This window comes from Otolemur garnettii, unplaced genomic scaffold (genome assembly GCF_000181295.1).
Source record: "Otolemur garnettii isolate 467f Iridium unplaced genomic scaffold, OtoGar3 scaffold00106, whole genome shotgun sequence".
Classification (NCBI taxonomy): domain Eukaryota; kingdom Metazoa; phylum Chordata; class Mammalia; order Primates; family Galagidae; genus Otolemur; species Otolemur garnettii.
The window spans coordinates 6,694,087-6,711,548 of NW_003852501.1; the positions used below are offsets into that span (position 1 = coordinate 6,694,087).

The 17,462-nt window shown below is 37.9% G+C and overlaps 1 protein-coding gene across 4 annotated transcripts in view; it reads left to right on the plus strand.

Annotated features, from left to right (window-relative positions):
* The window catches only part of MIPEP (mitochondrial intermediate peptidase), a 178,349-nt gene that overhangs the window by 75,292 nt on the left and 85,595 nt on the right, over positions 1–17,462 (plus strand). The gene's annotated exons all lie outside the window — the stretch shown is intronic.

Consider the following 17,462-nt stretch of genomic DNA (forward strand, 5'->3'; position numbering starts at 1 on the left):
GCATTTAGTTTATTGCCTTAGTTGGTGAAAGTCAGCCTAAGGCTAAAATTGCTTACGTTCTATTTTCAAGGAGACATACAGACTTGTAATAAATCTCCTGTCATTCTGTTTCAGGAGATGTGAATAAAGATGAAAGGTAAACATTACAGTACAACTAAAATTAGATTCGCTTTGGCAGGTTTAAGTTGTTTTTGAACTTTTCTTATTTTCAGCTTTAGTGCTTTTCAATTATGTCTAGACAAGAGCATTGAAGAGGGAGATAGAGATGGAGCTGACCCCACCACCATGCACAGGTGACTTTAGATTAGTCAATAAACTTTTCTAGGATTTTTCTGCTCCTTTATGTTGAAAAGATTAAATATTTTGAAATTAAAAATTAACAGTGCTCTCATACCTACTTCAAAAACTTTAGTCAGTCAAATTTGATAATGTATACAAACTGTAAAACATGATATTATTGGATTTTCTTTTCTTTTTTTTTTTTTTTTGAGACAGGATCTCCCTTTTTTTACCCAGGCTGGAGTGCAGTGGTGCAATCAATCACAGTTCACTGCTGCCTCCAACTCCTGGCCTCAGCCTTCCTAGTAGCTGGGATTATAGGCTTGCACCATCTTGCCTGCCTAATTATTTAATTTTTTTGTAGAGACAGGGTCTTATTTTGTTGCCTAGGCTCATCTTTAACTCATGGGCTCAAGTAATCCTCCTCCCCTAGCCTTCCAAAATACTGTGATTATAGGCATGAGCCATCACACCCAACTGGAATATTTTTAGAAAAAAATGGAAGTTAAATCTCTATTACACTTTAGAAGTTTAATGTTGAAGGCGGCACCTGTGGCTCATTGAGTAGGGTGCTGGCCCCATATACAGAGGGTGGTGGGTTCAAACCCAGCCCCAGCCAAACTGCAACAAATAGTAGCTGGGCATTGTGGCAGGTGCCTGTAGTCACAGCTACTCGGGAGGCTGAGGCAAGAGAAAAGCCTAAGCCCAGGAGTGGGAGGTTGCTGTGAGCTGTGACTTTGTGGCACTCTACTGAGGGCGACAAAGTAAGACTCTGTCTCAAAAAAAAAAAGTTTAATGTTGAGCCCTGTCAAACTCAAAGCCATCTGACCTCTGCTTCTTTGAGCCAGTGGTGGACCTGTCATAATGATATAAGCGTTTCTAAAGGTTCTTTATCTTAGGTCATCTTGTTTGTTAGAAAACACCACTAAAAATCGAGTAAGTGAAAACAATATTTCCCATGGATTTAACCCTAATATTTTGCCTCTTTGGACCTAGACAGCATTTTCATTATATTGATTATTTGCCATCTGTATTACTGCTTCTGTCAAAACAAGCTGGTTGAGACATGCTGTGATCCAGTTGTTTTTCCATCATAGACACGTATGGGGATTTAGTGTCATGACACAGCTCGGGGTGGAATGGGATCAGCTGGGAAATCAAAGCTGCTGACTCGAAGCCTGGGCAGCTTTGGTACTTGGCTTTATGCCCCTGAAATATCTTCTTGTTCTGGATGACCACGTCTCAACAAGTTTTCATCATTAGACTCCTCCTGTTCCCAGAGGATGTCGATGGTCGGAGTTCTTTGCTTTAAGGGGAGTTGAATCATTACTATGGCAAGGATTTGTACCAGAGAATGTCTTAACTTTTAATATTTATGCAACTTCTACCATAATACATAGTCATAAGCAAGATGATACTTTATCATAGGGACTTGGCTTTGTAAGAATTTGGTATTAAACTTTTAACATAACATTATTTAAATTGTACTAATAAGATTGTAAAATGATAGGAAATTGCTGGAAGTTCATGAGGTTACAGGCTTACAAGTTAAGCTCATGGCAAAATATTCAGAGAATTAAGGTTATACCAAGTTTGCTAAAGCATTTGTATTGACATTAGTTCTAAAATCTTTCCATAATGTCGTGCTGGGTTAGTATGATAGAATAGCTATCATTACTTTAATGTTCTTATTCCTATGTAAAGGCAATAAACACTACACCTTTTGCTTATCCCAGCAATGCAGCCGACAGCTTTCTCTCTCTGGTGAGGCAGCACGGCACAGGCTGTGGGCAGGTGATGGTGTTTGGCTCATGGGAAGGACTCATTAAGTTCGTTAGTTGTTAATAGAGTGACAGTGTGATCTATTGTCCCAGCCAAAATACTTTTAAGCAGGAAAGGGTGCTGTTACTGATCTTGTACCAAGGCACCAATCCTAACCTAGGGCTGTCATGTGCATCTGCGTGGTGGTCACCCAACTATGACAACATTTGGAAAGTCAGATGTGTCGGGTGCAGGGACTTGAGTTTCTCCCATTTAGTTAATACACGTCACGAGTTGACTGGTTAAATGTTACCTTATTGCATCTTCATAGTAATTTTGTTGTTCAGGTATTCTTATCCTCATTTTAGAAATGGGAAAACAGAACTACACCTTGAGACTTCCTTGAAGTCAAAAAGCAAATGAGTGGCGATAAAAACAAGACAGCTAACCTCAGACCCAGTTCTCTGTCTTCACATAGTGTGATAGTTTTTCGGCTTGTAAAATAAAAAAGATTTAATTTTTCTGATGTTGTTTTTCAAGTCACTGTGAGGATTATGTTTTTCAGGGCGTCTCAGACTTTAACATAGGGGTCTGGTTAAGACATAGATTATGATCTAGTGAACTAGTGAACGTGTGGCCCGAGATTTTGTATTTCCAGAGGCTCCAGCTAATGCGGCGCTCCTGGTTTCAGCTTGCTTTGGGCTTCATGTAGTTGGGTAATTAGCATTCCTAAAATTCTTCTTTAGACACACAAATTGTAATTTTGAGCAAGAAACCAGACTTTACTTTCTTGACATGAGGTCAATTTTGTAGTCTTTCATTTTCTCTTTTTGGCCACATTGTATTCTGTATTCATTTAAAAAAAATACAGAACAAGCACTGGGAGTGAGTGCTGGCAGAGATGTGTGCTCTGGATGCATAAAGAGGGTGGGCCCTCCACACCCTAGCATGCTTTGAGGGGACTTTCACACCATGACAGCTGATTACACCTCAGGGTCTGCTCCGGGTTCCAGAAATTTAAATTTAAAGCATTGGATACCTCAATGAAGATAGGATGGATAAATTAAATACTAGAAATAGGAACTGCTACCTATGTAGTAAAGCCTTGGGGCTGGGGCGGGATAGCCAACTACTTCAAGACTTAAATCATTTTTTATTAGTTTACAGGTAACTTTGGCACTTACTGTTAGTCTGTGTCTTTGTGGTAGTCATCTAAAGGTAAATCTCAAGTTCTCAGAAGAAAATATAGGCATGTTTGTTCTTAAATAAAGAATAGTATGGAACAATAATAGAGATATAAAGAACAATACGGAAACAGTTTGAATTATTAAGATAAGCACATCAGCTCACTATAGTTAAGTTTGGACACAGCATTTCCACTCTCTTCCTATTTGTCTCTGGCAAAAACCAAAACATATCCAAAATGTTTTAAATATATATTTTTTTCTTTTTGCAGTTTTTGACCGGGGCTGCGTTTGAACCAGGGGTCCTCAAACTTTTTAAACAGGGGGCTAGTTCACTGTCCCTCAGACTGTTGGAGGGCCGGATTATAGTTTAAAAGGACAGGCAGCGTGGCAAAAACACCTGGTCAGCTGGATAAATGTCCTCTGCGGGCCGCAGTTTGAGGACGCCTGGCACCACTTCTGGCATATGGGGCTGGCACCCTACTCCTTTGAGCCGCAGGTGCCACCCATGTTTTTAATATTTTATAATGGGAATGGAGCTCTGAATTGGAGTCACTACCATTACAATAATACAGAGGCACCATTAATTATTAGGGTGACTGCTTTTCAGACACTATAAATAATCTCTGTCTCCTAAAGTCTCTTTTGTGGCACCTGGCACCTTTTCCCTCACATTTTTAATTCTGCCGTATGTTTGGCCCTCTGTTTTCCAGATTCCACATCTACAGATTCACCCAATCGAGAAATTGAAAATATTTGAAAAAATATAATAATAAAATGATTTAAAAAAATAAAGTAAAAGCCCAACATAGCATAACAAGTATTTACAGAATAGTTACATGATATTAGGTATTGTAAGTAATCTAGACATGATTTAAACTGGTACATAGGAGGAGGTACATCTGGGGTTATGTTAAAATACAACACCATTCTATATCGTGTAAGCTGAGCTCTAACCAGGCCAGCTGTTTCTATGCCTCACTTCTCTTTTCTGTGTGTCACTTTCCTTTTTCTGTCTATAAATACCATTCAACTGCGTGGCAGCCTCAGAGTTACTCAGTATCTATTCTGGTTTGGGGGGCTGCCCAATTCATGAATCATTCCTTGCTCAATTAAACCCTGCTAAATTTAATTTGTTTAAAGTTTTTCTTTTAACACTGCTTAGCTCTCTGAAAAACCCAAAGCTAAATTTATGGCCCAGCTGTGAAAATTGTATGGAATTATAGGACACATGTTTTTATATGCCTAACCTCAATTCTGACCTCATTTTATTTTCCTACTTTCATTTTTCCTTATCTCTAACCTCCTCATCTTTTAATTATAAGGTAATTGCATATTTAATACATGATTATATTCACTGAGGTTTTTATTACAACTACTGATCCTTTTTGGAGGGGAACTTGTTGGGGTATCAGTAAAACAAATTTTGCGTGAGGGTACTTTTGCAATCACGTGCAGCACATCTTTTTTTTTTTTTTATTGTTGGGGATTAATTGAGGGTACAAGAGACCAGGTTACACTGATTGCATTTGTTAGGTAAAATCTCTCTTATAATTTGTGTCTTGCCCCAAAAATGTGTGTCACACACCAAGACCCCACCCCTTCCCTCTCTCTGCTGTTCCTTTCCCCCACCTCTCTCTCCTCCTTTCTCTCTCTGCTCTCCCCTTCCCCCACCCCCACTGTGTCATTAATTGTCCTCATGTCAAAAATGAGTACATAGGATTCATGCTTCTCCATTCTTATGATGCTTTACTAAGGATAATGTGTCCCACTTCCATCCAGGTTAATACAAAGGATGTAAAGTCTCCATCTTTTCTACTGGCTGAATAGTATTCCTTGGCATACATATACCACAGCTTGTTAATCCATTCCTGGGTTGGTGCACATTTAGGTTGTTTCCACATTTTCATGATTATAAATTGAGCTGCAATAAACAGTCTAATGCAAGTGTCCTTATGATAAAAGGATTTTTTTCCTTCTGGGTAGATACCCAGTAATGGGATTGTGGGATCAAATGGGAAGTCTAGATTGAGTTCTTTGAGGTTTCTCCATACTCCCTTCGAAAAAGGTTGTATTAGTTTGCAGTCCCACAAGCAGTGTAAAAGTGTTCCCTTTTCTCCGCATCCATGCCAGTATCTGCAGTTTTGAGATTTTGTAATGTGGGCCATTCTTGCTGGGGTTAGATGGTATCTCAGGGTGGTTTTGATTTGCATTTTTCTAATAATTAGGGGTGATGAGCATTTTTTCATGTGTTTGTTAGCCATTCATCTGTCTTCTTTAGAGAAGGATCTATTCTTGTCTCTTGCCCATTGATATATGGGATTGTTGGCTTTTTTCATGTGGATTAATTTGAGTTCTCTATAGATCCTAGTTATCAGCTTTTATCTGATTCAAAATATGCAAATATTCTTTCCCATTGTGTAGGTTGTCTATTTGCTTTAGTTGTTGTCTCCTTAGCTGTACAGAAGCTTTTCAGTTTAATTAAATCCCATTTATTTATTTTTATTGTTGTTGCAATTGCCAGGGCAGTCTTCTTCATGAAGTTGTTCCCCAGGCTAATATCTTCCACTGTTTTTCATATTCTTTCTTTGAGGATTTTTATCATTTCATGTCTTAAATTTAAGTCCTTTATTCATCTTGAATCAATTTTTGTGAGTGGAGAAAGTTGTGGGTCTAGTTTTAATCTTTTACATGTGGATATCCAGTTCTCCCAGCACTATTTATTGAATAGGAAGTCTTTCCCCCGGTGTATATTCTTATTTGGTTTATCGAAGATTAGGTGGTTGTAAGATGCTAGTTTCATTTCCTGGTTTTCTATTTGATTCCAAATGTCTATGTCTCTCTTTTTGTGGCAGTATCATGCTGTCTTGACTACTATGGCTTTGTAGTACAGCCTAAAATCTGGTATGCTGATGCCCCCAGCTTTGTTTTTATTACTAAGAACTGTCTTAGCTATATGGGTTTTTTTTCTGGTTCCATACAAAATGCAGAATCATTTTTTCTTAAAAGTACGATGTTGGTATTTTAATAGTGATGGCGTTGAATTGCTCTGGGAAGTATAGACAATGTTGATTCTTCCCAGCCATGAGCATGGTATATTCTTCCATTTGTTAATATCCTCTGCTATTTCCTTTCTTAGAGTTTCATACTTTTCTTTATAGAGGTTCTTCACCTCTTTTGTTAGGTATATTCCTAGATATTTCATTTTCTTTGAAACTGTGGTGAAGAGAGTTGTATCCTTAGCCTCTCATCTTGGCTGTTATTAGTGTATACAAAGGCTACTGACTTGTGGACATTCATTTTATATCCTGAGGTATTTTTTGATGACTTCCAAGAGCCTTGTCGTTGAGTCTTTGGGGTTCTCTAAGTAGAAGATCCTATCATCAATAAAGGGGGCAAGTTTGACCTCCTCCACTCCCATTTGGATGCCCTTTATTTCTTTATCTGGCCTAATTGTATTGGCTAGAACTTCTAGCACTTTATTGAATAGTAATGGCAACAGAGGAAACCTTGTCTGGTTCCAGTTCTAAGAGGAAAAGCTTTCAGTTTTACTCCATTCAGTAAAATATTAGCTGTAGGTTTGTCATAGATAGCTTCGATCAATTTAAGAAATGTGCCATGTATGCCTGTACTCCAAAGTGTTCTAATTAGAAAAGGATGCTGGATTTTATCAAATACTTTTTGTGCATCTTTTGAGAGGATCATATGGTCTTTGTTTTTGCTTCTGTTAACATGGTGGATAACGTTTATGGACTTGAGTGTGTTAAACCAGCCTTACATCCCTGGGATGAATCCTCCTTGATCATGATGTATGACTTTTTTGATGATAAGCTGTAATATGTTAGCTAGGATTTTGTTGAGAGTTTTTGCATCTATATTCATTAGTGAAATTGGTCTGAAATTCTCCTTTTTAGTTGGGTCTTTTCCTGGTTTTGATATCAGGGTGATGTTTGCTTTGTAGAACATGCTGGGGATGATTCCTTCCTCCTAAAATTTTTGGAATAATTTCTGCAGTACGGGAATAAGCTCTTCTTTGAAGGTTGATAGAATTCTGAAGTGAAGCCATCTGGAGCAGGGCATTTTTTTTGTTGGGAGATTTTTTATTGTTTCTTTGATCTCAGTGCTTGAAATTGGTCTGTTCAGGAGCTCTATTTCATCTGGACTAAGTCTAGGGAGAGGGTGTGATTACAAATATTGATCCATTTCCATCACATTGTCAAATTTCTGGGCATAAAGTTTCTGGTAGTATTCGGAGATGACCTGTTGTATCTCTGTAGTATCAGTTGTTATTTCTCCTTTATCATTTCTGATTGAGGTTACTAGAGATTTTACTTTTCTATTTCTAGTTAGTCTGGCCAAAGGTTTATCTATTTTATTTATTTTTTCAAAAATCCAACTCCTTGTTTCATTAATTTTCTGAATGATTCTTTTGTTTTCAATTTCATTAATCTCTGAATTAATTTTGGATATTTCTTTTCCTCTGCTGGGTTTAGGCTTAGATTGTTCTTCTTTTTCCAATTCCATAAGATTGCTTGTGAGTTTGTTGATGCGCTCTCTTTTCAAATGTAGGTATCTAAAGTATATATTTTCCTCTCAGGAATGCTTTTGCCGTATCCCACGGGTTTTGGTAGCTTGTGTCTTCATTGTTATTATGCTTAAGGAAGTTAATGATTTTCTCTTTTATTTCTTCCTGCACCCAACTGTCATTCAACAGAAGGTTGTTTAATTTCCATGCCCTTGTGTGGGGTTGAACGTTTCTGTTGGAGTTGAGTTCCACCTTTAGTGCCTTGTGGTCTGAAAAGATACAAGGTAAAATTTCATTTCTTTTGATTCTGTTGAGGTTTGTTTTGTGTCCTAGGATATGATCAATTTTGGAGAATGTTCCATGGGACAATGAGAAGAATGTATATTTTTTATCTTTGGGATGGAGCGTTATATATGCGTCTATTAAGTGCAGTTGTTCTGGGGTCTCTTTTAAGTCCCTTATATCCTTCTTTAATTTCTGTTTAAAGGATCTGTCCAGCTCTGTAAGAGAAGTGTTAAAGTCCCCTGTTATTATGGTGTTATAGGATACCATATTGCTCAGACTGAGTAAGGTCTTTATCAAGAATCTGGGAGCATTTAAGTTGGGTACATAAATATTTAGAATTGAAACATTTTCTTTTTGTATTTTTCTGTTGACCAATATAAAGTGACCATCTTTGTCTTTTTTGACTTTAGTTGCTTTAAATCCACATATATCTGAAAATATGATTGCAACTCCTCTTTTTCTTCTGAATTCCGTTTTCCTCAGAAATTATCTTCCAACCCTTAACTCAGAGTTTTAATTTGTCTTTTGAAGCTAGGTATGTTTCCTGCAGACAGCAAATGAATGGCTTGTGTTTTTTATCCAATCGTCCAATCTATACCTCTTCATTGGGGAATTCAAGCCATTGACATTTATTGAGAGAATTGATAAGTGTGGTAGTGTTCTATTTGTCTTATTTTGTGAGAGTCCATTGCTTAGTTTTATCTTTTGCATCATTGTGGAAGTTAGGTTCTATCCTTTAATTTCTGAGTTCTTACTTTGCTTTTCATCCATTGTGATGGTCAGGTAGAAGTATTTCCTGTAGATTTCCTGTAGAGCTTGTCTTGTTGTGGTGAATTTCCTCAATGTTTGCAAATCAGTAAATGATTTGATTTCTCTGTCAGTTTTAAAACTTAGCAGGATATAGAACTCTGGGTTGGAGATTATTCTGTTTAAGTAGATTAAACTTAGATGAGTATCATGTTTAGTCGTAAATAGTCAAAAAAACTTGCTTGAAAAGTTTCATTACTGAAGTCTGCAGTCACCTGCTGGATTTGCCCCAGTAGGTCAACTGGCACTTACTCTTGGCAGCTTGAAGAATCTTTTCTTTTGTCTTGACTTTGGATAGGTTCATTACTATGTGTCCTGGAGAAGCTGTGTTAGATTTGAGGTGATCTGAGTTCCGATATACCTCTGAAAGGAGTGTGTCAGAATCTTTGGTGGTATTTGGGAAATTTTCATTTATAATATTCTCTAGTATGGCTTCCATTTCCCTGGGGCATTCTTCTTCCCCTTCTTGGGTACCTATAACTAGTATGTTTGAATGTATTATTTTTTTATTTTTTATTTTTATTAAGTCATAGCAGTGTACATTAATATTATCATGGGGTACAGAGTACTGTTTCTATATACAATTTGAAATACTTTCATTCAACTGGTTAACATAGCCTTCATGTCTTTTTCTTAGTTATTGCGTTAAAACATTTATATTTTACATTTAGAGAGATTCACATGTTCCCTTATAGGATGAACTATAGGCGTGAACACTTCATCAAGTTCCATAGTTTTGTCAGTGAACATTCCGCTTTCTCTCTCTTCTTTTCTGCCTCTTTATCTGAGTTATTTTCCTCTGAAGATTCTTAATTCTTTCTTCTGCATTGTCTAATCTGTTGTTGATTAGACAACAACAGATTTGCATCTTTAAGTTCCCTAATTGACTACTTCAGTTCCTTCAGCTCTGCTATATCCTTTCTATGTTCTTCATGGCGTTCATCACTTATTTGATTCTATTTTTGGATTTCCTTTTGGTTATTTTCCACATTATCAGCAGTTTCATTCATTGTTTCCATCATTTCCTTCATCATTTTCATCATCTGTATTCTAAATTCCCTTTCTGTCATTTCTAACACTTCTTGATAGGTAGAATCCTCTGCAGTAGCTACCTCATGATCCCTTGGCGGGGGAGTGTTCTGGACTGGTTTTTCACGTTGCCAGGATTTTTCTGCTGATTTATCCTCATGAGTGTTTTCTTTTATCTGTTTCCTTGCCCTAATTTTCCTTTCACTTCCTCTTGCTCTTTAAGTTACCAGGCTTCTGGACTAGGGTTTCAATGAGTCCTTTTAGTACCAGACCAGAAAGATGAGAAGATTGAAGAGCAAGCAAGGAAAAAAAAATTAAAAAGGAAAAAAGAGAAAGGAGAAGGCATGAGTAAAAGAGAATATTGACAAAAAGAAGAGAGGCACAGAAAGAGGGAGACAGGAGCCATGTAGGTGTACAGTAGGGTACTTTGACCCACTGTAGAATCCCCTAACCTCTGGGGGTTCCAGGTTGGGTGGTTCCCTTGAGGTCAGCAGCTCTTTGCCAGCCTGTTCAGTCACTGTACTCCATCTCCACCAAGGAGAGAGGAAAGACAAAAGTGCTATCAATCAAACCAAAACAAGCAAACAGAAAACTTTACAGGATAAAATTGGGGGGGAAACCAAAAACAGGGGTAGAAACACTAGCAAAAATTAAGTTTTAATTGTTAAAGAGGCAACAATGGAAAATTTTATTTAAACTAGAAAAATGAAGAATGAAAAGAAAAGGAAAAAAAGAAAAATCTAGAGGGAAAATGTTGAAATTTTTAAAAAAGCAGTGTATATATCTTGCTGAATATTGTCTGGGCAACAGGTGATCTTCTCAGGTATGAGATGTTAATCACAATGCTGATATAGGAGACTAGAGGCATCTACTGATTTCTCAAACCCCGCAGGGTGGAGAGCATAAATCTCTCCTCAGCCCACTTAAAAGGCACTTTAAACTGCTAACATTGGCTAAGCCGAAGCTTTCCCAGGAAAGCACTTGTTACTGGGATCACTCCTGAAGTCACTGCTCACTTACCCAGTGTGCCAAAACCAGTCTCACTCTGTGCCCCTGAGGGCCAGGGCTGTAAGGCGTCTCAGTCCCTGCTTTTAGGCTGCTCAGTCACTAGATTACTTGCCCAAGGTCTCCTGCGCAATTCTTGCTCTGTGACTCTGAGGGCAGAGTTTGGTGGGGCAGTTTTCCCACAATGGCTCCGCGCGGCCCACAGCCAAACACTGTTAGTTCCATCTGGCTTAGCAGTTCAGTCTGGGGCCCTAGATAACACGTAAAGCCCTCCACACTCTTGCCCAAGTTCTCCCAAGATAGTTCAACTGAGTGCCAAGTCCAAAAAACCCAAACAGCTCACAGGTAAGGCCTTTCCAGTTTGCCATCTCACTGCTGCTGTACTTACAGCTGCTGGCAAGATTAGACTGATGGAACGCATGCAACCACTTGCCAGTTCTCCACTGCTTTTGTCCCCCTCATGGGGTACAGAAGTCTCTTGCTGACTCCCTGTGTCCCCAAAGGATTGTTTCTGGGCAGATCCCACCAGCCAGAGATGCCTGGAGTTTTCTCTCCCTAGTCACAAGGAATCTATTACTTGGCCACCATCTTGGTCCTCCCCCCACAACCAAGTGCAGCACATGTTAATTGCAGAATTGAATTTTGAGGATACTTAAATAAATTGAAAATGAATTAAACCCAAATGTGCAAACCCAAAGTTGCACAACTACAAGATACATCATAAACTTGTCCTACCCCTGTGATACAGGCATCAGAATTCTAATCCTTTTGTGGATGATGTTTTGTCTTTGTTTTTGTGAAAGGAAAAATTACTCATGAGTTCATTAAAGAACAATAAGGCAGACTTTATTCAAGGGAGGCTACTATAATAGGGTTTTATAGTAGGGGAGAAAGGTCCTATTCAACTCAGAATACAAGGAAAAGTGGGGATTTGTGGCCAAGGAAAGGGGGGGTCAATGTATAGAAAATTACTAAGAGGAAACATCAGGGGAATTCTGGGTAACAGACCTTACAGAATTTGGGGTGCAGACATGAAGGGTGATCAGACATCATATGGAGGGGGAAGGGTGTTGACCCAAAGAAAGAAACTGAGGCAAAATTAATACAGAGAGTTTATCTGGGCCAATTTGAAGATTGCAGCCTAAGACACACTTCCAAGCTGCCTTAGGGAGTGGTCTGTTTATCTTTTGTTATAGGTTGGTGCAAAAGTAACTGCATGTTTTGCATTGTTAAAATTTGCTGTTTGATACTAGAATACATTCTTAAATGTAGTCCTGTTGTACATCATTTTAATGTGCATTTCTCTATGATTTTTGGTAATGACTTTTTGATGTTCATATTTATTTTGGACAATGGAAGTGATGTCAGACAAAAAGCAAATTTGTGTGATTTTCTTATTTGAGTTCAGAATGGGGCATAAAACAGAGACAACTTGGAATAGCAACAATATGTGTGGGCCAGGAACTGCTGATGAACATACAGTACGTTGGTGGTTCAAGTAGTGTTGCAAAGGAGATGAGAACCTTGAAGCTGAGGAATGTAGTCGTAGTGGCCAGCCATCAGAAGTTGATAATGACCAATAGAGAGCAGTCATCAAAGCTGATCTCTGACAACTGCACGAGAAGTTGCCAAGGGACTCAATGTCGACTATTCTACGATCATTCAGCATTTGCAGCAAATTGGAAAGGTGAAAAGGCTCAGTAAGTGGGTACCTCATGAGCTCACCAAAAATCAGAGCAATCATCATTTTCAAGTGTCATCTTCTCTTACTCTGTGCAACAGTGAACCATTTCTGGATCAGATTGTAACATACTATGAGAAGTTAATTGTATAGCCAGGCCTGGTGGCTCACACCTGTAGTCCTAGCACTGGGAGGCTGAGGCAGGTGCCTCTAACTTGAGTTCAGGGCTCAAGGAATTTGAGACCAGTCTAAGCAAGAGTAAGACCCTGTCTCTACAAAAAAGAGAAAAACTAGTAGGGCATTGTGGTGGCTGCCTGTAGTTCCAATTATTTGGGAGACTAAGGCAAGAGGCTCGCTTGAGCCCAGGAGTTTGAAATTGCCATGAGCTGACAACACAGCACTCTATCATCAAGCAACAGAGTGAGACAATATCTGGAGAAAAAAAAAAAAGGAAAAGAAAAATGGATTTTGTTCAAGAACCACCGATGCCCAACTCAGTGGTTGGATGGACTTCCAAAGCACTTCTCAAAGCCAAAGTTACACCAAAAAAATTCATGGTCACTATTTGGTGGTCTGCTGCTGGTCTGATCCACTATAGATTTCTGAATCCTGACGAGACCATCACATCTGAGAAGTCTGCTCAGCAAATCAATGAGATGCACTGATGACTGCAACGCTTGTAGCCAAAAGGTTAGCAGAAAGAGTCCAATTCCTCGCAACAGTGCCCAACTGCGTGTCATACAACCAACGCTTCAAAAATTGAACAAATTGGGCTACCAAGTTTTGCCTTATCTGAGAAATTCACCTGCCCTCATGTCAACCGACTGCCACTTTAAGCATCTCAGCAACTTTCCAGAGGGAAAATGCTTCATAGCTAGCAGGATACAGAAAATACTTCCCGAGAGGTCATTGAATCTTAAAGCATTGATTTTTATTCTACTGGAATAAACAAACTTATTTCTTCTTGGCAACAGAAGAAATCTAATGATCTAATGGTTTCTATTTTGATTAATAAAGATGTATTTGAGCCTAGTTAAAGTGATTTAAAATTCATGGTTCCAAACCACTTTTGCATCAACCCAAAGCAGGATTTTGAGGGCAAAAAGGGACAAGGGGTGGGCTAATGCAGATATTTGACAGGAATTGCCCCTGGCTTATAGAAATAATATTGGTTAGTGATTGGCTGTACATGTTGAGCTTTGGGCTGTTAGAGTGTCCATCGTGTAACATTTTGTGGCTGCTTGGCATTAGTTAGTCTAGAGTTTACAAAAGCAAGTGGCATCAAGAAGTAATTATTTATCTCAAGGGGGAGTGATGACAAGAGATTGCTGTTCCATTTCAGTGACTTTCTGGGCCTGATACTTAAAGGGGGCTCACAATTCTCAAGATAAAAAGGGTTTTTCCTTTCTCAGTGGAGAACAAGGAACCTGATTAGAAATCGAGGGTAATCAGATTTTGAGGATGGTGGGGTACTGGCTAAATTGGCTTAATGAGATTCTTACTAAAACTAGACAATGCATAGATGGACGGACATGGAAGACCAGGAGTCTGGGACTGAGTTGAGAAGAGAGTTGAGAGGAGTCCAACTGGAGTTTGGAAGGAAAGAATCTTTTGTCATTCTTCCCACAGTACTTATAATAGTTGCTGATCCTTAGAATTTATTGATAGAATAGATAAATTATTGGTTGGCACTTTTCACATATATTGCAATAATGCATGTCTGTGTTCAATGAGTTCCTTTCCTTTGGAAGTGTTTGAAAGTCAATCATATGTGTATCTGTCCCTCATTGCAGTTTGTTGACTGTATGTTGTTATTTAAATTAAGGTAGAGAAAACTTACAAATGAACAAAGATAGCAAGTATAAACAGTTTTGTAATGAGTACAGTTCCTTTGGTTAAAAGGTCAAGTTCTAGAGGAAATAGGGTTTCAAAACCTTGTCTTTTCGTTCCTTAAGTCTGCAAGAACTGAAATAATAAAAAATGGCTTTTTCTCTAATAGTAATTTAAAAAATAGTAATGTCTACTAGATTGTAAATTCATTGAGAGCTAGGGATCTATTTTCTTCAATGACATAATGGGCAGTCAGTGAATATTAGTTGAGTAAACTCTTTTGCCCAAAACTCAATAACTGTGGTACTCATAGATGTCTGCTTGACAATACTAAAATATGATATCTAGTTCCTCACTTAAAGCATGAGTTCATTCTTCATGAAGCTTTTCTGCCTTTGCCCCCCACCCCCTTCTTTGGAAATGGAAAGCCCAAATGGTGTTACTTCTGAAAATCTGAACTGCTGGGGATTTTTCTGTCCACCTACGATGTAGAAAGCTGAAAAGAACACTATGGCCAGCCTAACTATAGGGAAAAGCAGGTAAAATCTTGATATTCCTTGAGCTCGTAAGATTGCTGAGGTCACAGGGCCATCTAGTTGTCTGTACCCAAGGATACACAGATTGCTCACCTGTGGCAGAGCGAGGCATAAAGGCTAATTGCCAAATAAGGGGTAAGAAGCAATCAGATAAAATTTTAATAAGTTGTTGGAGGCCAGGTGTGGACTGGCGAATCAGTCTGCAGGTACCCAAGGGTCCTATTAAAGGGGAGTTTGCATTCACTTCTAGGCTGTTTTCTACTGGCCAGGTACTTGTGAGAACTGTTGGGAGCAGGATGGGAGACCAGATAGAGGCCTCTGCAGTGTTGCAGGCCTATGGTAGGATGTGAATAACACAAAACTCTGACTGCCCAAGATAAAGCAATCAATAGAATTAGACTCAAGGACTTTAAAACAGCTAATTACCAAAGTAACTTTAACATAACCATCAGACAGGGATTTAAATAACTTAAAGGATGTCATAGGAAATACAGATGATGTATATGAACTGATAGGGAGGAGTGATGGAAACGATGGGAAAGTCAAATGCAAATGCAAGAAATAAAGCTACGATATCACATGTGAGGAATTCTTTGAAAAGCTTATTTATATACTTGACACAAGTGAGGAAAGAATTACTGGACCTGCAGATGAAGAACTGACTCATTGTTTGATGACCTTTTCCTTTAAGGTGAGATAAAATCTTTTCAAAAAGTGACATAATGACCAAGTTTTATGGTAGATGCTGAAACAATGATAGATTAATAACACATTAGTTCATTTCATCATTTTTCTATAAACCTTAGATTAATTACTATGTTAGAAAAAGTATCCTTTTCTAAAGCTGGGTAATTTAAGGAGGCACATATATTTGGGTAAAGGTACTTGGCTGTTTAATAAATGAAAAGCAACATAAACAGGCAGCTATAAAAACACATCTCTTGTTTAGAATTTGATTGTTATACTAGGTTTTTAAAAATGTATTACCTTATTTAATCCTTTTTTAATCCTATGAAAAGATAATATCAGCATTTTGCAGATGAGGAAGTTCAGTGGCTAAGTGAAGTTCAGTAAATTGCCAACAATATGCCACTGAGGTGGGAAGCAGCACAGTTAGGATTGAAACTTAGTTGTCTGGCTCCAAAACCTGTGGTCTTTCCTGTATGCCACAGTGAAACACAGTGATAGGAGTTTCAAATTCAGACAGGTTTTTGTTTTAAGGCAGACCATGCTCTCAGTTCAACTCTGATTGGTCCAATAAGAAAGGCTTATGGAAAGAATGGTATTTCCACATTCATTGAATAGTGTGAAGCAGCCATATCAGTGGTCAGGAGTTAAGATGCTGGAAACAATCTCAAAGAGCTCTCAAGTCCTGACATTTTTTGCACAATTGTTCTTTACCATAATTTATTTACTTAATATGAACTGTATCCTTGATTTATAGCATCCTTAGTATGCTGGTAGGGTTCTTTTCATTCTTTTATACCAATGACAATGTCGAGATCCTAAGAAGAACTGGGGAATTATATGTCACTATTGGGATAGGAAACTAGGGATCAGTGGGAAGCACTATTTTCTCCCTTGGAAAACAGAGATTAATGTAGAATTTAGTAAAGACTACAGCTAATTAGATAGTGAAAAAGTTATTTTGAATGCTACAGACTTTGGTAAATTTTCAGATTAATACAGTGAAAGCAATTATATTATTTCAGGTGAAGGTATTTTAAATACATTTTTATTTATATATAATTGCACATTACCTGTCATCTTAGATGGATTGATGTGCTATTTCTTCAGTGTATCAGATGTGAGAGTCTTTTTTTTTAAGGGACTATAATATTGAACATCTGTGTTACTCTGTAGCTATAACCACTTTGGGAATTAACAGCAAAATTGAATTACATTTGGCTGTTTATATCTGTGGGTTCCTTATCCATGGATTCAACCAACAGCAGGTCAGAAATACTTGGGGAAAAAGAGATGATTGTGTCTGTACTGAACATATACAGACTTTTGTTTCTTGTCATATGCCCTAAAAAATACAAAATACCAACAATTTACATAGCATTTAAATTGGTATGGTAAAAGCAATCTAGAGAGGATTTAAAGTATACAGGAGGATGTGCATAGAATTTATGAAAATGCTACACTATTTTGAATTGGGAACTTGAGCAGCCACAGATTTTGGTGTCCTCTAGAGTCCCAAAACCTGCTGAAGGGTCCCCAAACCAGCCCCTCATGTATAAGAGGGGATGACCATATTTCAGTATTGATTATTTATGGGTGATTGGTAAAGTGATATTTACAGAAAAAATCTTACCCAGGAAACGTTTTTTAATTTGAAGTTTAAGATTGAACTTCTAAATATTGTTTATTGTTTTAAAAGCCTTAAAAGAAAACAAATTTATGTGGTGTTTAAGTGGATTTCTTATTTGCTGTTGTTCTTTTATTTTTTTTAAAAAAGGAAGTATTTTATAAGAGAATAAGTATAACTCCATTTCAAGAACTAAAATACATTTATTAATTCCGGTTGACTAACA